We start from the raw sequence: 23,787 nt of genomic DNA on the forward strand, positions 1-23,787 counted from the left end.
TATGTCATGTTATTTGTTCACTCAAATAGTGTTCTTGATTAGCAACATTATTTAGAGGTATCTCAAAACTGCAATCTGTAAGTTATTTGATTTTTAGTTTATTTATCTATGAGTTGTTTAGCAAGAAATGAAACATAAATGTAGCTATGCTTATTCTTGTCAAAATATTATATTTAATCAGTACTTGAAGAAGCTAGTGCTCATTAATGCAAGATCTGGAGAAGAAGTTGGAGTTAATTAGTACAGAGCGATGTGCTTATGACTACTAAAAAATATTTAAATGGCTTACAGGTTAGAGATGATGAAAAAATAATCATTAATGTGAAATGATTCAGAAGCTTAAGCTTCTGTTCTAGTTTCTTAAAGGTATGTGGGCATGCAGTAGGAGCTTGCTTGTAATGAATTAATTTCTACGAATTTGTTTTTTTTTCCTGTTGATGAGGCACACGTTCTTGGGAAGTGTCCAAAGTCCTACCTCATTATAGAGTGATTTTCTCGTTAGGATTGACCCTATATCAATGACATTATACAGTTAATCCTGATGATTCTTGGCTTTTCTTCCTTAGGCTTTGTTTATCCAGAGTTTGGTTTCATTTACTTAGGCATGTATCCTATGTTAGAGGTGATGGGAGCTGATAAACACCAGAGGTAGTGTGAATCTATGGATATAGATTCCTTATCTGTTTCTAAATCTGTATTTTTTTTCCTTACTATTCCGTAGGAGCAAAACTAAGTTTTAGACATTCTGCACCCAGCCTGAAATCCCCATATGAAACAGTATTTTAAAAGTACATCTTTCTAACCTGTTAATCATAAATATTGAAACTGTCATTAGCTAGGAGAAAAAAACTGTTTGTTATTTTCCACTGAGACATTTCTAAGAGTTTTTCCCTGCTAGCTCAAATAGAAGAATATATGGATAAAAATCCCCAAAGTCCAGTCTGGTTGTATTAAATTTCATCATACTGTGCATGAGTAATTCAAAGTAGCCTACTCTAGCCTTAATGCTTGACCACATTTTGAAAAGCTGTTCTAAACCTTGATATTGGCTGACTCCCGAGTTACTGTCTGCGGTGTTAATCATTACTCAGCTGTAGATCCCATGCCTAGATCTCAGCCACAATAGTTTTATCTATACTAATATCACATCAGTGAAGACATTTTCTGTTTTTGACAGTTTTTTTTAACATTTAAAGCAGAGATATCATGAAACCAGGACTTTTTGTAGCAAATAGGGGAATTATGGAAAGTTTAACCTACTGTGAGTACCACTAAATAAACAAAGACTGCTTCTGCCTTTCTAAAATCTCTGGAAAAATTCTTATTCTGATGGTTGAAAGCAAAATGCTTTTCTATGTGTGGCAGAAAATCTTTGCTGAAAATGTTAACCATCCCTAATTGAAAAAGTGATATTCTTTTTCTAAATATGTCTATTCTGTCAGGTAGCCTCCTGAGCTAATTGGGTTTCCAGTGGTTCACAGCACTGAGCCCATTCAAGCTATTTCAAAGGGTACACTTGCATAACTGGGACTGTTCTATACACCAAACATATTGGCCTATTTCTGAGCTGAATGACTAATACTTAAAGGAGAGTGGCACTGACAGTGCTTAAAGAAAGAAACCTTGAGGAATCTTTATTTAAAAGAAATTAAAAAAACGTAGAGCCCACACTCTTTGGGAGATCAGTTTTGCTTATGGATGCAATTTTCTTCTGCAATTCACAAGTCAGCTCTGATTACTTGGGAAAATTGAGCTTAAAAAACAAGCAAGCAAATCCAACTGGACACAACAGAGATAATACATGATTTGAAGTGTGAGAATAGAACCCTGCATGCCTTATACTGCACTCCTTTTCCTAAGCAGCTTTGCACAGAGCAAGCACAGATCTGACACTGCTTGTATTGAGCTGAGCTGAGCTCTAGAAGAGCTGCTGACCCCTGAAGATAATGTCTGTTGTCCATCACATACTGAGAGACCTTTGCTTGAGGACATAGTCTGACTAAATTAGCTGTCATGAACCAGGAGTTAAGGTAGAAGACACCTGAAGGAGTCATGAGTCCTCATGACTAACAGCCTTTCACTTCTGATTAGCACCAGCTGAGCAAGACCTGGTGGGGCCCAGGAAACTGCTGCTAGAAATAGTACCGAGGTGCTGAGATCCCAGTCCTGGTTCCACAGTCCTTTCACTCATGCTTCCACTATGTCAGAGCACCAAAGCTTTTGAACCACATCTTGGCCTGATCAATCTAAAGTCAGCACAGACCCTCACTGAGAAGTCTGAGCTTCACACCTGGATTAGGTACTGAAAAATTGCTTATTAACTGAGGAACCAAATTCAAATTAGAATAGGTCTGGTCCTTAGCCTGACATTTCTAGCCAGCCTCCAAGTTCCAGTATAAGTTAATTGATTCCAGTATAAATGAATCTTCTGCTGGATATCACTTTTCCTGGAGAAGTTCACTTTCAGTATCTAAATGGGGGCTATAAGAAGGAAGTAGACAGACTCTTCAGCAGGGTCTGTTGTGACAGGACAATGGGAAATGGCTTCAAACTAAAAGATGGGAGATTTAGGTTGGACATGAAGAAGTTTCTTACAATCAGGGTGGTGAGGTGCTGGCACAGGTTGCCCAGAAGGGTGGTGGGTGCACTGTACCTGGAAACACTCAAGGTCAGGCTGGATGGGGCTCTGAGCACCTGATGGAGCTGCAGGTGTTCTTGTTCATTACAGGGGAGTGGGAGTGTTGGCCTTCAAGGGTTCCTTCCAACTCAAACAATTCTGTGATTCTATGAAGAGCTGAGAGAATAATTGAGTATTTAGACTCTGCAATTCAATCATTATTAGCCTTGTATGTCCTGGGAACCAGCATTAGGCTGAGTTGTTGCCTTCTTTCATTGAACAACATGAATTTTGATACAGAAATGGATGAGAAGGGAATGAGGTCTTGGGAGCACTTTCAAGTAAAAGGGTAAAAAATAAATCTAATGCACAGTGTCAAACAGATTTGCTCAGGGAAATCAAAGAAAAATTATCACAGAACTAGAGAAAACATGGAAATCCAGGAAGGACAGAAAAAAAAACCCCACATTATTTTAGGTGAAAAAGCTGTAATGAACAGGGTTCCACTGTGTAAGTAGAATGCCATTTGAGTCAGGATAACATCATGTCACGCAGTATTTACAAAGGAATTCAGTGGTGTGCTGGCCTGTTTCTAAAGTTATTTAAAATGGGAGTTATAAGATGTGTGTGTGGGGGCGTTTGAAACAAGCATTAGCAAAGTACAGGGTGAGGATGTTTTAACGTTTCTGTGGTCCTTAAAAAAAAAAAAAAAGATGCTTGAACTACAAAAAACGTTAGAAATTTGCATAACAATACAGGACACATTTACAATAGAGGATCTGGACTGAACTTATTTAATACCGAATTTGCCTTTTAACTACAGCTTTGCGCCTCCTGAAGGAAAGGATTAGTTGGTGGGTTTATGTAAAGATGGGAGAAAATTGGTGTCTGGAATGTGTCTAATTTAAATAGTACTCGATTTTACAGGAGAGTTTGCTCCAAGTTCCGGGGAGGAATACATTGCAAGCATCTCTAAATATACTCTTTTATGAAGGGAAATGGGAATCTCTGTAGAGAGCCACCTCACTGGATTAAAAAGTTACAATGAAAATGTACATTGCAGTGTTTAGGAAATAGATGACAATGTTCACAGTGTTGTAACCTTTCAAAAAGTTTGCAGTCACTAATATTAGTTTAGAAAATAAGGCTGAACTTCTCTGCAAGCAACAAGAATATACCTCATGAATGTATTACATGTCTACAGCCATTATAGTGTTGCAAGCCTTTTTTACCATTAATTGGGAAGTAGTGCAATGAGGCATCCCTTTTATATTTTTTCTTTTGTAACTAGTAGCATTGTTTTATTTAATATTTTGAAGTGACAGGTGTATATTATCCCCTTTGGTTTTTGCTTTTTAAAACATAAGATGGATTATTCTAGAATACATCATGTTAGTGTTTTAGCATTTGACAACTGGATTTTGATAAATGGTATAAAAGAAACCCCCGCAGCTGTGGCACTGTGCAGTTGAAATCTGAACAATTTTTCCACTGCAATAATGCAGATTTGAGCTTACTGCTATTTAGCTGATATTTATTTCTTAACTCTGACACTGGCATTAGAAAAATAGTAATAATAAAAAGGCCTCTGGAGAAGAATGCTAAATATTATTTCTCTGTCTCCTGTACTCTGCAGAAGGACACAGTGTTATGTCTTTGTCTTTATATTTTCATCTGCTGTAGGGCTCCAGTGGTTCTTGGGCCTCCTGTTGTCTTCTGCCTTTGAACCTGCTTAAAGAATGAGTTCTTTCACTGAAAGCCAGGTGGGTGTCAGCCTTGCTTCTGAAGAGAGATGCAACAGAAGAAGGTCTTTAATGTATCTCAACTAAAACCACAACTTTCCTGAATAGCTGCTTACTACAGAAATTGGTCCTACTCTCCTTATATTAGAGATTTATATGTCACTTTATGAAAACAAATTTATATACTGTTCTATTTATACTTATTTAGCACAACAGTTCCATAATACGTGGAAAATTATCTCCTTTTTATAGCAAGGGAAACTGAGTCACAGATATCAGTGTATTTTTTGCGAGGCCTAAAAATTGACTTCAGATAAAAGTGACCATTCTTCTGTCCAACAAATTATTTCACTGCTGTTAATTATTTAAACCTTCAGGTCATTTAGATACTAAAGTCAGTGTCGGACTTCTTGCTGCTGGGATTGTTACTTTGTATTAGAAATATCCGCATAGAATAATATCAGAATGCATTACCAGTTGCACAACATTCCCATTCATATGGAGCTGAATCTAAAATGAGTTACTGCCTTTAGTGGACATAATGAGTTCCATGCAATTACTGACTCAAAAGTATCTGCAAGATCAGACCGCAGAAAGGGAATGGAAAAAAATGTGCAGGCAGTGAGACTAATTTTAGGAGGGGCAGTATAAGAGCAAGCAGCAAGTCAGAAAATAAGTTGAATAAAATAAAGGAATTTTTTGAAATATGTGCATCAGAACAGAAAATTCAGGTCATATACAGAGCATTTAAAACGCAGAAAGGAATATTTAATGGATTCTGGAATGAAAGGTGTCCAAAACCTTTCGGACTCATTCCATAAATGCATGTTTACGCTGTCTTAAAACTGCTACAGGAGGCATTCTGAGCTTGCTGATGCATGGGCGGGCATCTTATTCCTGTCTTTCAGAGACATATGCCTCTAAGAGGTAATATTTTATAATAAAAAGAGTCTCTACAAAGCTTGTCTTAAAGGTAAAATAATCAAACACTTATAATGCATCTTTTATTTCAGTATTTCATGAGAGTAACTAATAGCATCATTGCTTGATGTTAGTTGTAGACTTTGAAATGCCTAACTCATATTTTTATTAGCAAATTCCAACTAAGAGAAAGATAGTCATTGTAAGATGGTGACAAATTAATGCTAAATTCCCGAGAATGCTGTGTCTCTCAGACAAAAGTCTTACAGATAGCAACCAGATCATGAATTGTGAAGAGGAAGGGTACCCACAGGAATTCTCAGTTTTGGTGCAAACTCCCTGGGGATGCTCAGTGTTGTCCTGTGAAGAGATACCACAGGAAGCTCTGTTGGAAGCTCTGTTGGAAGAACACCAGTGTCGCCATGGTAGTGAAGTGCTCTGTGGGGTGTAATCAGTTAAGCTCGGTAATCACCCACACAGTCCTTAGCCTGCCATCAAATACCATGTGCACAGAGCATCTCAACTGGAAGCAACCAGTCTGTTCCTGCTCAGAGTAGCACTGTATGCCTAGGTGTCCCTGAAAACATGTTTGTCCTTAGAATGTCCTGTTTTCTTAACTGTAGATGTTCACTCTTTTACTATATTTTCTTTGAATTACAAACATTTCTGTTAGGAGCCTGCATTGAAGAGTTCTCTGTACTACTGTGGAAGAATATTGGATTCAGTTTGAAAGCACAGCCCTGCTATTCAGCAGCTTAGATTGACATTGTGGTCTTTTTTTCTCAGTTCATCAGAGGAATAAATGTCATTTTTAGACTTTGAAATAGTAGTTACGATGCATGCCTTGGAACTGATGTATCCCCTCTTTTCATTCACACTTTGGCTTATGAATTCATGTTATGGACTGTGAAATCTTGTTCATTTGAAATAACTGTGCAACTAGCAAAGTAAAGAAGTAGAACATGGAGATCGATCCTTTTATTTCCTTCCTTAATCTACTATTGTGTCTGCTCCCAGCCACTGCTAATGGACTCGATGCTATGCAAACAGTAAAGAGACTGACACAGAGATGTATCAACTTAACATTTATGGTAGAGCAATAGAGGAATAGAAGTAAATGGGTAGCACAGGAAAATCAAAAGGGGTGTAAGGTGATTGGAAGACCTGTAATTGCTTTGGAGCTGCTCCTAAATGTTAAAGTATTAGTCTTAGAAATAATAAGCCAAGAGACTGATAAAGCATTTCAGTAGCAGCTGTAAGTAGATTGTTTGTCAAAGACACTGAAAGCAAAGACAAACAGAACAACTTTTCCATGAAATTTTCCCTTCCAGAAAACTGCACTTTTCCAATCTGAGCATTTGAGTTTGAATTTCAGCCACTGCTACAGGAAGCGATTGCATGAAGAACTTCATCTTTTGCCAGGGCATCAGGCACTAGAGAGACAGGCCAAGATAGCATTTTGGACAACAGAGAAGTTATGAGTATCGTGATATATTGCAGTGCTGGAATTAGCTCATAAATCCTAGTAGGAAACGAAAGTCACAATAGCTCTGAAATATTTATTGGTCTATTTTCTAATTCTTTCTTCTTTAATTATACGAGGTAGCAAACAACTTTACTCACAATTAAGGAGATTAACTATAGTATTTAAAATTTAACTTGCCTTTCCTTTACTCTTGCAGATTTTAGCTAATGGTACGTGTGTTTTTATGCATGCCTGAAGATTTATCATTGTAATGCTCATTAGTCTGAATAAGGGTTATGTGGATAATTTCCCATGTAATATGTTGAAATAAAACTTTCTTATTAATGTTAAATAGAGTTACAGGGCTAATATGTTGTTTGTAAATGGGTCCTTGTATTTTCCCAGACATGTGCCAGTATTTCCTTCAGTGGTATCTAAAAAAATCTCTAATATTTAAGCATAAAGTACACAAATTATTATCGTGTGAGTTACAGCTGGCTTGATCTGGCTGTGATTTATATGCCCTTTTATGAAAAGTCAGTTTTCCAACACGAATATGTAAAGTCTTGCTTAAAAGTTCAGACACTTTCTGTGGTGAGATTTCCTTTTTATGGTCTTTGCTCACACCAGAGATCTTTGCTAGGAAAAGTAATCAAGAAGGGGTAACCTGTCTGATTTCAATATGCTGTTTGGATTCTTAGACAGTCTGGAATAGGACTGTACTGACCTCTGGGGCTGCTCTGCCTGGAGTAGCAGGAAACTACTGATTAAACCATTCAGCATTTTTCCCTTAAGCTTCATATTCTACTATTTTACTGTATAAGTGATATTGTTAGCAGAGATTTGGGAGCTGACCTTTGCTCCTGCCTTTTACTTCATGCTAGCACAGCTGCAAGTCACAGGTGCTAGAATGCTTTCTATAGAAAGCACAATCATCTGAGACCAGTAAGGGAGCTTTATTGCTCAGGACTGGAGGGCAGCAGATGGTGATCTGGGGTAACTCTCACCATGTGCCCAGGAAGCAGCTGCAGGGAGTGACCTCTGCCTTTGAGGAAGGTCAGATGCATCTTTCCTGGCAAATACAGGGGTGGCTGAGGAAGATGCAGGTGATATGGCATCAAAACATTTTTCTTGCTAGATTCCTTGGCAATGGGAATGGAAAGTGGGATCTCTGGAGTAGAAGAAAGGAAACCGAGGCAGCCACATCTTACTGTAAGTCTCTCTCAGGGACTTGTCTTCTCCTTTCCATGAAGATGACAAGTATTAGTTAGAAGTTTGAAACTTGAAATTCTGTGTTCAGAACTTTTAAGGCTGGATGTATGAATGCTTGCTTATCTCTACTCAATACATATTTATACCAATTCAGGGGAGGTATTTGCACATCTTAAAATATGTTATGGTGTTATACTTTGATCTCTTCTCTGAGATACAGTGTTTGATTCAGGGATGCCTTTTTAATTCTATTTTTACAAAAATAAAAACATTAATTTTTTTTAAACATTAATGTTTAACCTGAAGAAACTAGTGCATTGTTGTTCTCTCTACACTTGTAATTATCACAGGGCATATATTTTAAAGTATTAATTATCTTTGAAGTCTTTGAAAACTTTTAAATATGTAACTCGTGCCTCAAGGTACAGAGAAGACAGGAGGGAAAAATGCTGCCATCATAGATACCTGTTCAGTTATGCAATATCTCATTCTCCATTTGTTTTTAATATTTAGATCTTATCAGTTTGAGGACTGCGCAAAAGCTTTCAGTTTAGTGGTGTTGTGCTGTGGCTTCCATCTCCATTAGTACTCTGAAGTCCGAACAAACACTGCAGTCAGACTGATGGTCCTTATGAGTCCCTTCCAACAGGGGATATTCTGCCCTCTGATCAGATTTTCTTAAACAGCCCAGGTACAGTTAGAGTAGATGATGCAAGAGTGAAATTGTTCAGAGTGAGTGAATAATACTGAAAGGTAACATGTTTGTAATGAACCTGGACGTCTTGTATAGCTCTGGTGCTGGTGATTAATAACAATGAAAAAGGTAGCAATCCTGCAGTCTGCATTAAGGTTAAGACTGACAGACACCGTCTGGGTATTTTATGGCTGTTCTTCAGAATAGGCACAAACTCACTGCATAAAGGAGTTAGCACATGTTGTCCAGTCAGTTCAATGCCAAAGTGAAAAATGAGGGTTTGCAGTTTCACCAAGCAGAGTGGGCAGAAATACAGAACATGCTAAAAATCCACATCTTATATGAGCCTTAACCTTTCCAATGCAATTTGCCTGCGTGAATGTGATCAAGCCATGTTCTGGAAAGAGACTTTGAGGACTTTCAAGCATTAAATGAGTGCAGATAAATATTTCCATGAAATAAAAATGAAAACTGCTATGGCAGCTTGCTAAGTTTTGTCTAAGTTAAACAGTGTTTAAAAAATCTGCCATCTTACCTAAGCCCCCAGTTTTCAGTAAGAAATATTAAATATTCATACAGTACTGTTCTCTTCCATCATAGATGTTTAAATTGAATCAAAATCGACCAAAACAAAAAATTTTTAATGTTATCTTTAGTCAGGTGAGATTTCCGTTGGGGTCAGTATCAGTGGAAAAACTATCAATTATCCAAGTGGAACGGGGCTCACTCATTCTTCTGGGGTATTATAAAAATAAAAGACAATCTGTACATAAATGGAAGGTTATAATCCAGGGTTTATCCTGTTTTATTGCTACCAAGAGTAGCTCTGAAAGCCTTGTTATTAGATTTAAAAGATGTTTTTCAGAATCCAAGTCAGACCATGCAATGTTCTAAGGATCTCAAGTTCAAGAAGGGAGACAGAAAATCAAGGGGTTTAAAGAAATGGTGTGGAGTGGGCAAAGTGTATGAATGGTATTTTGGCATTCAAAACAGGGCTGAGAATGTCTGTAAGGAAGACAAAGGAAAGAAGTAGAATATTTTTTAGATGGTTTGTTTTGTGGGAATGTAAGTGCTTGCTTCTGGTCGTTACAGAGCAGACTATTCTCACTCTCAAATTATTTCATAATATAATAATAGGTTATTTACTTATTTCTGTAATAAGTGGATGTTACGTATTTTTTTTTATCTCATATAATGAAAACTTCTGTTCTTCCACCTGCTTATTTCTTACTGATAGCTGCTCTTATAAGTCTTGGATTGAGTAAATCATTTGCACCTATACTTCTCACTAAGTGTGTGACCGTTCCCATTTGGAGAGGAGATGAAACAGAAAAGACAGTTATAGCTTTAGTGTTGTGCTGGATTGGGACCCCAGCAATGTTTTTCATAACAGGCTTTTTTCCTCAGATTTGTTGGAATGTATTCTGTGACTTCTAGAAGGAAGTGATTTATGTTTAATCTACAGTCTTATTCTCTTTGTACATAGCATCTTGTTCTGAATACTTATGACTGGTAATAGTCTTTGCTGAAAAGAAAATTTACTATCTGGGAAAGCCGCGGATGGGTTTGTTTTTTAGTTCTGTATTCAAGAAAAGGGATTGCAAATATTCTTTCTGCAGCTGCAAATATTTGTTGTGTAAAGCTCATTAACAGAAAATGATATAAATTACATATCTCCTCTTTATTTTTATTTTTATTTTTTTTTAAACAGAGATCGTCTTGCACTAAACCCACTTAGGCAGTCAATTACATTGTCTGTACATAAGTTAAAACATGGAAGCTAGTCCAAGAGAAAGTTCATAATGTCATAGTACTTGTCCAGGCAGACACCATATCTTAAGCAGTAATTACATAGCCACCAGTTGTAATTTATTTTCTTTCTACCAGTTGTGTGAATAAGAAAATATTTTCTTGTTAGCTTTACTTAAATTGAGCATGAGGAGGTAGAAAAATAATTGTAAAATTATTAAATGTTTGTGCAAATCTCACGCCAGTTCTAGGGTTTGGTTTTGTTTTTCCCCAGGATAATAACTTCAAGGTAAAGTGAGACTATGAAAATGTGTCACCTGGAATAATATCCTCTTATGATAGTACTGCAGAGGGAGGAGCTTGAACAACCTGTAAGTGAGCAGGGTCATCATAAACAAGAATAAGAAAAGAAGGGGACCTTAGTGCTAGCCAAGTCACAGTATTGAATCCCTTAATTCTTTGATATTACAGCCATGGAAGGAAAGTATTCACTGGAATAGGATCCCACTGTACATGAATGAAAAGGCAATTTCATTCAATTAACTGTTTCAATACAGAAATCTCTGTCTAGTTTAGAAATGACGATGCTCTGATTCTGTTGCCTTGCAACTTTCAGTGTTTACACCAAGAACAGAACAACCAGTCCTGTTCCATTATACAGATAATAATTTTCCTGGAACATGTTGCAAACAGTACCTTGAGTAGGACAGAGGGAGAAAAAGCCTCCTGTTTCCTTGTCTGCCACCCCACGTTGCTTTGTTCTTACAGTTAGAATGCTAAATCTGCTTACTTTAGTTGCTGACACATACTGTAATTTTGAAATGTGGAGATTAGCTCTTCCCAGAGAGTGCAGGCCAGAGTTGGCCTCCAGGTAGAGCTGGTTCAGCTCCAACACTTCTGTATTCCTGGTGCTTAGAGCTACATGGGGTAAATACTCCTATGCACCATGTCTGAGCACAAAGCTCAACCTGAGCAAGTTTCTTGTTTTACCAACTGGAGATTGGATGAGAAATGAGGAAAATATGTAGTTTGTTCTCTGAGAGCTTGTTTTGAGCTTAGAAGGTGTCAGAATAAAGACCCTTGTCTCTCAGTGTCCGGTCTGCTAAAAAGGCTGTAAGTAGTAGGGAGATACAACGTATTTACAGTCATGTAGTAAAATCAAACTACAGTGATTCCAAAAGGTGGTAAGATACATTGGGATGACAGGTACTCATATTTAAGATTAAAATGTGCTAGTTCTATTTATGAAGTTGTTTGACTTCAACTATGCCTTAAAATTATAGATCTGTCAGATCATTCTGCTAAATGTGGGTATGTTATCCACAAAGTCATATTAAGCTCAGTGTCAATTAGGAAAACTGTTGGAATTGCTCATAGTAAACATAAAAGGGATGTGAAGTACTATGACTTCTTATAAATTGTGTCTAGGATTTTTCACCTGCTCTCTTAATCATATAGTACAGGAAAAACTTATCTGTTCAATTGTTGCTATATTCATATATCTTCCTCATGACTGTGCATCATGTTGGATGGCTTTTCTAAAAACTCTATCTCTATTCTCAGGGTCTTCTTACTTGAAAGAATCTAAATTTTCATTAAAACAAAACTAAAACTCTATAGATTTTTATGGCAAAGAGAAGTTCTAAGCATGCACAGACTACTTAAAAGGTTTAAAAATAAGACTACTAGAATGTCCAATCAAAGTAAATCTTCTCATTTTGTGAGTACTGGCCTGACAAATTTTTGAACAGTTAGCAATTTTTCCAGGCCTAAATAGAGTACTTGAGATGGGTCCTCATGAGGGCAGAGTAGAGATGGACAGTCACTCCCCTTGCTTTGCTGTCACCTCTCTGTTGATGCAGCCCAGGATAATGTTGGCCCTCTGGGCTGCAAGTGTGCACTGCTAGCTCATGATATTTCTTTCATCTACCAGGTCTTTCTTGGCAGGGTTTCTCTCAAGGAGTTCTTCTACAGTCTGTACGCATATCTGGGATTTCCCTGACTCTGGTGAAACACCTTGCTCTTGGCCTTGTTAACCCTCATTAGGTTCATGTATGCTCACTTCTCAAGCTTGTCTAAGTCCATCTGAGTGGTATCCTTTCCTTCTGTCGTAATCAACTACACCACTCATCTGGGTGTTTGCAAAATTTCTGAGAGTGTACTCAGTCCCACTGTCCAAGTCATCTTTATCGAAGATGTCAAAAAGCACTGATCCCCACTTGTGACTGGCCTTCACAGGGACATAAAGCCACTGACCCCGACCCGCTGACTGTGACCTTTGTCCACTGATGCCATCACTCCATTGTAGAAGGCTACTATATTGGTCAGCCACGATCTGCCCTTGGTGAAGCCATGCTGACTGTCTCAGATCACCTTGTCATCTTGCATGCCCTTTAAACATAGCTACTAGAAGTATCTGCTTCATCATCTTCCTAGGCACAGACATGAGGTTTATTGTCCTGTAGTTCCCTGAGTCTTCCTTTCTCCCTTTCTTAAAAATGGGAGTGATATTTCCTCCCCTTTCCAGACACTGGGGACTTCATCTGAGAGCCACAGCTTTTCAAATATGATGAAGAGTGGCTTGGCAACCACATCAGCCTTTTCCTTCAGAACCCTGGGATGTGTGTTGTCCAGTCCTATAGACTTGTACACATTCAGTCTCTTGAGGTGATCTCAGATTTGCTTTGCTCAGATTTTGCTGCCCCAACTCCCATCTAGATGTTGAGGAACATGAGAGGCATGGGAAGCCTGACTGCCAGTGAAGGCTGAAGCGAAGAACTCGTTGAGTACCTCAGCGTTATCCGTGTCTGTTGAAGTCAGTTCTCCCTCCTCATTTATCAGAGAGGGTACGTTCTCCTCTGCCTGTCTCTTCTGACCAATAATGGTCCCATCTGCTGTATGATTAGGCTAATTTTTCTTTATATCAGCCTATCTATTAAAACAATCATTTTGGGTAAGAAAAGGACACATTCCTATCTATTGCTATCTTTAATTTGCTGCATACATTCTCTGTAGTGTTTGTGAAATAGCAGATGAGTTAGAAGTAAACACTGCTTGGCTATTCTGGGAATTCACATTCAAACTGCTTACTTGCTTCATGGATTTTTAGTGAGCCTGATTCACCCAGCATCAGTAATTGAAAAGGACATAGTAGTACCTAGCAGCTTTGTGAAATTTGAGATACTGAACTTGTAGTTGATTTGATGAGAAAGCTGGATGAGAATTCCAGGATCAAGGAATAATGTAATTTATTGAATTGAAGAAATAGTTACTAGTTCTAGGATTAGATCCGTTCATTCTGTATTAGCAGTTTTGATATAATGTTATTAACTTGTGTGAAATGCAGTAGTTTTTATATTTTAAATGCAACTAAGGTAAAGAAAAAACTTGTAAATCCATTGCATCAGTGTGTGTTTATATATCTATATACCTATATATGTATATCCATGATCATTTCTGTCAATAATTCAAATTCCAGAAATGTCCAAAGCTTTGCAGAACTTTAGTAGAGATAAACAGAAGGAGATATTTTTAATTCATATCCATATTCCCTCCATAAAGTAGGTTTACCCTAATCTCTGTGATTAATATCCTGCTGTATTGTGTCTGAGAGAAATAACATTGACATTGATCAGTTTAAAAATGCATGTTGCTTCCTCTGTACTTAATCTTTATGGCAAGCTTTCCTCAGATAAATAAATAAGAAGAAAGTAAAGGCAAAAGAAGGACAGCTACTATGCACACTAAGCTGTTTAAAGGCCCAGGATGATTTGAGAGGTATTTTGTTTCTGCTTGTTTATTTGTTTGTTTCTTTGTTTGTTTATCACAACATTTTTGATTAAGGAATGAACAGAGTGTTCTGATTTGGTCAGTGGACAGCTTGATCACCGTGTCTTCAACAGTGCCTTATTCTTGCTGTTACTGTTGTCAGAAAGTCAGGAGCTACATTCGGCTGTGCAACATGCACAACTCCTTGACAGTGTATGCAGAATTTTTTGAATATATAAGACCTCAATGGCTCACAAACTGCCTCAAAAGACAAGCTGCATTGAGGTATGTTTTTATCAATGTATGTCCTATACTAGCAAGTTAAATGATGACCTCATTTATCCACTGCAACCCTATTCTTGGTCATTTGCTGAATCGGTTATTTATAAGGATGCAGGCTATAACCTTTTCCTCTTGACCTGCATATCTCCAGGGTATTTGATCTATCTCCACAGAAAGTCACCTCACTTTCTGAATTCCTCTTGTAAACTGAAAGTTGGGAAAAACTGCATATTGATTATATCCCAAGGTGTTTCTCATCTTTGCTCTTTTTTTTTCTTTCTTTTTTTTTTCTGTATTTTTTCCTCTTCTAATGTTACTTTTTCTTCTTGTATTCATGGGACTTTGATCTTCAAAAGCAAGAAACATCTTCATATACTTTGTTAATTATGAATTATATCCACATATGAAAATATTCACAAACAGGCTATCAGTTACATTGCAATATTTATGTATGTGGGTATTATTCTATCTGGGGACCCATATTGCTTTTGAGCAAGAAATCAAGCTGGACTCAAACTCCACTTGACAGTACTTTATCAACATGGAATAAAAATAACATCTCCTTAAACTTCAGCATGAACAGCCCTAGATCTCTCAGTCTTTCCTCATAAGGGAGTTGCTTCAGACCCTTAATCATCTTTGCAACTCTCCACCTGTCCATACCTATACATAGAAATATATCTAATTTCTTGTCAGTTATTGTGATTGTCTTGACGTCATGTTGTATTTTCTGTTGGAAGAGAGCAATCTGAATTTTCTTGGGTCATACAGGAAAACAAAAGGAAGAGCATAAGGAGGTTTAAAGAATGGAAGTGGCAAAGTAGCGCTGGTAAAATAAATGAGCTAGGGCTGAAATTAATACACGAGTAGCTGTTTCTCTTATCTCTTGAAGGTTGTCACTGATGATAGATCCCTACTAAGCCCTAAAATTAAATCACTCTCCATTTGACTCTCCTCCTTTTGTCTGATGTCATGTTAGAGGTTACATTCATTAGATAGCTTGTTTTCATTTCTTATATGAAAAGAAGTTGGGAGTTGTGACCTTTTCATTTAAATTTCATATTTAATTTGGTGGCTTATTATGAGCTGGCAGAAAGCATCTTGATCACACCTGGCGACCCTATTTCACAGCAAAATAACTGCAGAAGTCTCTAAAGCAGGGAGAACAATCAAAATTTGTTCAATACATTTAGCATGGTTCTTAAGCATTTACCCTTTTCTCGACTGAGTGATGTTTCCCTTCATATTATACAGAGCAATCCAGTATCCATAGACTCAGTAGACCACCAGTGTTTATAGCTAAACTGATCTGCATGATTCTACTTGCCTTGTCTGGTAGAATGGTCAGTATTTGAGCAGCTTTAGCTGTGGCTATTCATGATGACATTTAAATTTTCAGTTGTAATTGTTTTAGTATAGATTTTTGCAGACTTTTAGATGAGACAAACTCAAATAAAAAGAAATTGTTTAGCATAGTGTAGCAAAGATTTAATGATAAATTTACAAATTAATGTGCAGAAAATGAAACATTCATATTGGAGCACGTCAAACAACAGCCTATATCAACTAAAATACTGAAGTGAGAAAAGAACTTACCATTTGCCAATTTTACTGTAAGTGATCATTTCTTTTGCCCACTTGGTTTTGTTGCTTTGGCAACTTAGCTCAATACCTGGTGCAGTTCTGACTCCTTCTTATTTTATTTTTCATGAAAATGTTTTCAAGATGATTCATAAACCTTTTGTTTTCACTGATTAACTATGAGTCTGAAAGTATAAAGGTAAATTCAAGTGAAGTCTAGCAGAAAAAAGTACCCTTTCACAGTTGTCTTATAGTTTTTTCCAGTGTGATCCTGATCATGTCAATTTGTAGCAAAGGCTGCAATGAAATTCACATATCAAGTAAGCTATAAGTACAACACATTAGGTTGTCAAGCATCATGCATAAAAGATTTTCAACAGATGCCATACTGCTAAGTCTTCCTGAAAAGAAAATCATGATTTCATGCTAAAGGAAGAAGACTAGATTAAATCTCTTATGTTTCCCTGGAGAGGCACCATTTTGTGTGTTGAAATATATCCAACAGAGGCTCCTGTATCATCAAAGGCAGATCTGCTGACCGTGGGGATGCTATCTGCACCTTCTGGGCAGAGTGATCAGAGTGAAAACAGTGAGACGTGATGCCAGTGGAATCTCTGAACAGAGTGATTTCATTCTATAATGTTTGTGAAGCCTTTTAGTGGCATTTCTGCACCTCGGAAGGAGACTCTGGAATGCAGTGCTAGTGGGACAATCTGCAAGTAAACTTTGCAGAAGAATTTTTCCAAGTGGGGCATCTGCAAGGGAAGCTTTGGACTAGAGTAACTCTGAAAACCTTCAAAGAATTTAATGAGCCTGAGACTGCTGCATTTAAAGGCATGAGTATCTACAGCATTAAGTAAAGCTGTCAACCCTATAAGGACTATAATCTGTCTGACCTCTGAAAAGGAAAGGAGTTGGGCTGTGTACTCAGAATTTTGTACTCTGGTAGTCTATGTCATGCTGACATAGTAGAGCAAGTAGAGCATTGCTTCTAGGAAGATGATAAACTGTACAATAAAATAAATTACAATAGGCTAGATTTTCACAGCTGCATGTAGAAACAGAGCAACACAGCTCTGCCTGTTCCGGCTGAGACAAAATCTACTGGGAAAGAGCAGAGTGCTAATACAGAGCATGTTTTTATAGCAACAAATTGCAGTCTGCTAATTAGAGACACCTGAAGATATTCTCCAGGAAGCGTCAGCAGGTAGAAAAGGAGAAAGTTTAAGAAGTAATTGTAGAGCAGACATTTTTGCCAAATGCAGACAAATTAAAGAAAGACGACTGTTGGAAATGAGTTGTCCAAGGATATCTCTGCTTGTTGTGTTTTAAAGTTTTCCTCTTTGAAATTTATCCCACTCTGGGCTATAACAACCTACTTAAAGCATAGCATAAATAATTGTTGTAGAGTATAGCAATACTGTCTGCTAACAGTATCACACCACATCAAGGCTGCTGACAATGACATAATAAATACTTCATTTTCAGCTTGAATCATTGGGTTAAGGACCACATGGATAGGAAGGAAAGTGTTTTGCACTAATCATCTTGGTAAACTTAACAACTTGCATATAACTAACAGAAACAGAGAAAAAAATACTGTAGGGAAATAAAGAGACTTCAGGTATTCATTGTCAAAAAAGATAGAGTGACATTTCCTACCTGTCTCCCTCTTGGGAAGGATCAGACAGAGACAGAGAAAGGTTTTAGCATTCCTTCAGCTTGAATAATTAAACAGAAAGGAAAAGGATCTTCTTTGAGCTGTTCAAAATATTTTCTAGATTCTTCATTTTCAGTCAAGTCTGACATGTTCCTGGGAGAAGAGACCATATCCTGTATGTAATATAATCACTCAGTGTGCAGGGGAGTCCCCGTAACACCATTGCTGACAGAAATGCTTCCTCTTCTTGTGACCTATATTTCACTTTAGCACTATAATAAACATAACTTTGGGCCTGGAAATGCTTGCATACCTCATGGGTAGGAGTATGTACAGTGGTTTCACTGTTTTCCTTGTGACTTTCTTAAAAGTTAAGTTACTCATGGAAATGATTGAAAGCTCACTGTTTGGGAGTCTGTTCTCACACTATAATGACTAACTAACCCCCTTACTTCATCATCTTCTTCTGATATTTGAATACTTTTCTAGAATTATGACATTGTATCAACAATCATCTCTTGCATATTTAATATATAGTGGAGTATTCCTGTTGAGGTATGTTACTATTGTGCTTCAGTAAGGATTCCCATGCGCCAGCAGTTTTATAGGTCACTGCAAATAAACATCAAAAAATCCTTTTACACTTCCACACCTACATTAATTCCTCTATGGATTGGTGACTGATTTTAAGTTGTACAGACCATTGTTGCCCACTCTGAATTTACTCTTTGATCTTCTGTCTGAAGCTCAGAATACTGCTCTGGAAGTTGTAAACATCAGCCTAAAATTCTTTTTTTCAGTAACATTCTAATTGTTAACTACATAGATATATGTCATATGGACAGACTGTAAAATAATTTTTGAATGCAGAGAGCAAGTAGGCAATGGTCTTTGGTGTTTTTCCAGTTGGAGTTTCCATAACACCAGTCCTCCAAGCCCTATGGCTTAAGAATACTGCAGGTCCTCTGCCTAAGAGTGCTTTTTGATGGAATAAAGTTAGAGGGTTCCCCATTTAGAAGCAGTGTTTTTTTCCCAAGAGTTTGTTTAAATGTCGAAAGGATATGTGAGGACTTTCTGGGAAATGTAGCACTGGGGAATATAGTTGGTCAATGAATGAAATGGCTAATGTGCTTTGGTGGTATGTTAAAAATTAAATGAAACTCATTTGTCTACCACCATCTGCTATTACATTTTCTTTCAAAGTCTTCTGTTGTATGGAAAAAAAAAAAAAGAAAGAAAGAAAGAAAAAAAAGATATCTGGTTTAATCCTTTTCATTTTATAATCTCAGATGTTTGGCTTGCTGCATTGCTTTGATCTGGGATGCAATTTTATTTTTGACCTACAGGGCCTTTTGAGTTTTCACAATTCTTACTTGTAAAGGGTTTGATTTAAATGCATGTTCTGGGTAGGATGCCTGAACCCCAGAGTCTTTTGTGTTTAACAAGATTCAAAGCACAGTAAACTAGCATATGTCTCTCTTTCAAAGTGCTCTGTGTAGTTGCTTGTAATCAAGGCCATCTGTCATTTAATGCATGCCAAGTACCAGCTGCAACTGTGGCATTGGTTCAGTAGCCTTTAGTTCAGTACCTGCTGTGGATAGCTTTGCAGCTATATCTGAGGTCAGAGATGGGATTGACAGTCATGAAATACAGAAGGGGTGAAATACAGAATCTTTCAGGAAGTCCTTTTTTGACTGCTCTGTCATTAGAGAGACACTCAAAAAGCCCTTGTCATGAAGGGTCACAATCTTCATCGTGAAGGTGTGGAGCTTTGTCTTGGCAACTATCCTACATGTTCAGAGTGTCAGCTTGGCTACACGTTGTATAGAAATTGTTTCACTCCTTTCTCATGACAAACAATTCAGTCAGTATCACAAACTTTTACATTATCTAATAGCAAAAAGAAATTGCTTCAACTTGCAAAGCGAGTTGTAAAGGGTCTTATCACACATCACAAAATATGCAGCCCTTGTGATGTTTTGTATGATTTTCTCAGAACAAATGTCTATGTATCCCAGAGAGTTCTCTCAGCTGGAGTTGGCAGCAATTTTTGACAGCTAGTTTTCTTTTTATAAATATCCGTTTTTTCACCAGGCCTTGGGTAAAAGCATACTAGATATGGAAAAAGGATATTCTCAGAAGCTGTTCTTGACACATTCCCCTTGCAAATACAACTGGATTGCTTTGAATTGCTCTTTAATTTGGGCCCATACTCCTCATGACCTTTCTCTTAAATATGGTATCCTCAAAAAAATTTGTAGATGCCCTGTTCATATTGGGAAGGATTTTGATATTCTGGGTGGGACTTTGAGAGAGCTGACTGGGGCCGTGATCTTAGAGTTGCCCACATCCTATGGGATACCTGAGTTTACATCATTCTTGCCTTTCAGACATTGTTACTCCAACCCATTGACTAAATGGAATATTCTGTCTCTTGACTTTTTACAGATATCTTTGTAAGGTTTTGCTTTTATCCTATGTCATAGTGTGATGGCTTCTTGAAATGTCAATTTTAAATTAAAATTACTACTCAGCTAGATCTAGTTCCAGACTTATGTACTACTATGTGGTAGAGTTGGCACAAATAGGCACAAGTTAAATTTATTAATATATAGGGTTAAACCTTGCAAAACTACCTTTTATGGTGGTTTTGGGTACAGCCTCCTGATCATGTGTAATGATCTGTTAAACTGTGTTGAAATACTCCAATCATCATTCTGACTCACAAAAAGAAAACTCTTTATCATGGTACAAAAGGTTTCATAATAGTCTTGGAGATGTTGTCCTTTCATGGTGTCATAATCCTAATAATCTCAAGTGAATATTTGACTTAGTCTTTCAGCACTTTACTACTTAGTGACTCTTTAGGCAGCTCATGCTAAGTTCTCATCTCACAGTAGTCTAAAGACCTAGTTTTGAAACCATTTGGGAAAAAGTCTCAGTTTCACCACTGAAATATCCCTGTCAAAAACCAGTCAAATTGAAAGCACTGTGAGGGTCATGACTTCTTCTGAAAAGCAAGTCTAGAGTCCAGCAGGATCTAAGTGCTAGGTAGACAGGTACATCTTAGAGAAAAGAAATGATGAGGCGGCTTTTAGGTGAAAAAATTCAGAACTGTGAAATTTGTTTTTATGAATTCTGATTTATTGCTAATTTTAAAGACATCCAATAGTGGCACTCAGAGTTTTCAGGCAGGGTTTGCTGCAGTACTTGGAATTAGCTTAGTATCTGAAGGTTTGAATAGTGGCATTTTAAGTCCTTAATCTGAAGGTAGGTGCCAAGGACTCGGACACTTAATTGACCTAAATAGATTCAAAGTAATGTATCCACAGTATTTGATCCTGAGAGAATCTTGCCCTGTAACTTAATGAAGTGTTTAATTTCTAAGTTTTGTTGGACCACAGACACATAAGTGATCATAATATAATCTGTAGCAAACTGCTCGCTCTGTCAAGCAAAATGTAATGAAATATATTCTGGAAATAATGATGATTAGACCTATCTCCTGTGCAATCTTTTACAGGGTACCTCTCCTACTAGTTCCTACTGAGCTAAAGAATATATTTAATTTTATATTGTGAATATCATTTGATACTCCAAAGCAGCTATTTGTATGTATATTTTTATGTGTGCGTTACAAACTCAGAAAAATATGTTAAGCACAGTAAGTTGAATTCAATCAAATTGCAATAGAAGTGCAGCACTTAGGTTAGATATAAATAGTCCTGTAGCATTATTAATAAATATAGAGTTGTCTGGTTCCCAGCTTGCATTTTTCTCAAACGGTGGTAAAATGCAAGGTGAAGTGCTCTGTTTTAAGGAAGGAGTATTCTGTAATACTGGGTATATCTTTGCCTAAATGACTCTGGAATAATGCATGTTACATCATATATAAGTGTCTGATTCAAAGCCTATTGAAATAAAGGTTTTATACACAACTCTGTATTCTGTTAGAAGTATATTTGTCTACTTAATCCATCTATCATTCAAGACTGTGAGGCGCAGAGAGGTGAGACAGAAATCTTAGTATCCATTTTCCATTTCCTTCTTTTCCTACAGTTACTCTTGCATTTAGTAATTCGATTAAACAGTATTTGTGATGGAATGAAATCTTAAGGGCAATTATTTCCATAAGACTTGAGGAACATCAATTAGATCGCTATGGATAGGGTGACCTCACACCTATTAGTACTGGCCAATCAGTGTGCATATACTGGTAGTCAGCTGATAGAACTTGGTTTGGGGCTATCCCCAGAGTAGTTGATGGATATAGATGGAGTTTCTACTGAACAAAAGGTTTATATTTCACTTAATGCCTTTGTTTAGGCATAGGTTAAGATGCTTTAAATGTATGTATTTCTCTCCATCAAGAGAGAAATACTCAATATCTATGGGTCTTATCTGTTTTAAAGAATTTTGAGGTAGCTGTTACATCCTGTCACTAGATGAATTCTGATATCAAGAAACGTTAAAACGTATTATGTCAAAAATAATGCTGTCTTTGAAATATATGCTGTCAAATGCATTTTAATGTCTTAGTAACATGGAGCATTGCAATGAAATAGTTATACTCAAAACCTACTGCATCAGAACACTTGGATATGAGAAGAAGGGCAGGATGATCTAATGTGTCATCCTGGTCTGTAAACATTATTATAAAAGATAACTGCATAAACACAGCACTGATTGAAATGGAGTTTTTAAGATTAAAGGAGTGCAGTGAAGGATATAGCTACTCTATCACAGATTATTCATAAACACTTTGAATCATAAGTGTTCATAAACACTTTTTTCACCCATCTAGAGTGTAATGTTCATCACTAATAGCCTGAAATTTTCAGTATATGGCAACTAAGTTGCTCCTCTGCAACTCATCACTATGTATCTCAGTCCTTGTGCCAGAACAGTTCTTTCCTCTATACTTACCTTAGGATGCAATCATAACATTTCATTAGGTTTTACTTAACAAAGGAAGATCATGTGCTAGTAAAAGTCTGTTGTAAATAGAGATTATCAGCTTTACCAGACTCAGCAGAATCCTAGGACATTTCTGGAGGCTTTCAGCTTCTTGACTCTGTCCATCCAAAATGACTTGGATAGCTGCCTTATGCTTTGAATATGCCATGGTTTCTTCCCTCCAGGGAACCAGGGCAATCCTGTAGAATTCCTAGTAGCTGTGAAGCCAGCAATTTTGTATACTCTAATCTCTGAGTTTACAGTGTTTAACTTTCATCAGATCCAGTATAATTTTTTTTCTGTTTGTTTTCAAATTCCCTCCTGCTCCATACCCAAAGCACCTCCTAAAATGCACTGTTGAAATAAACAGGTACCACTGGAAATGCTGATGCTTTTTTTCCATATGTGATCTATTATCTTCATTTTAAATAAAGAAGATAATATGAAGATTCCAGCTGGTTGGATCACTCAAAAAGCAAAATGGCTGCAATTTAACATGAAAGAAAATGCTTTGTCATTCTTGAAGCTAACTACCATGTTATACAGCAAGCTATTATGATGACATATTGCACTGATAGACAGGTAATCAAGCAGTGAATACATACGATAATTGAGCCTCCCTAAAGCATAATACAAAGGCAAGTAGACCTCGTGTTTTTCCTCAAAATCTAAAAAAAAAAGGAAATTAAAAAACAACCACTGGTATTGAATACTTTACATGCTTACTTTGTTTATTTTGTACAGTAAACATTTGTAATACATTGATTTTCAAAAGGTATCAACCAACATCTAAGATGCTTGGAAGCACATTGCAGAAATTTGATACTGAAATGTTCACTTCCTCTGGGTAAAACTTTTGTCATGTAGGACTTTCCAGGTTTTAAGGCAAGAAATGTTCCATTATTTGAGGATAACAACCCTGAGGACAAAACCACAGCAGTGTATGGCTGAAAATATGCAAGTTACTTAATTTTATAAAATGTACTTGAAACTTAATGCTGCAACTGCTTCTCAGGGCTACTTTTTCCTAATAAAAGTAAGTCTCTTTCTGTGAATGTTAGTAGAGTTTAAAACATAACAACCTGTGAAGGGAATGACCAGGATTTTACTGCTGCGGCACTCCTAACTTTGTGACTGAGT

This window comes from Gallus gallus, chromosome 4 (genome assembly GCF_016699485.2).
Source record: "Gallus gallus isolate bGalGal1 chromosome 4, bGalGal1.mat.broiler.GRCg7b, whole genome shotgun sequence".
Lineage (NCBI taxonomy): Eukaryota > Metazoa > Chordata > Aves > Galliformes > Phasianidae > Gallus > Gallus gallus.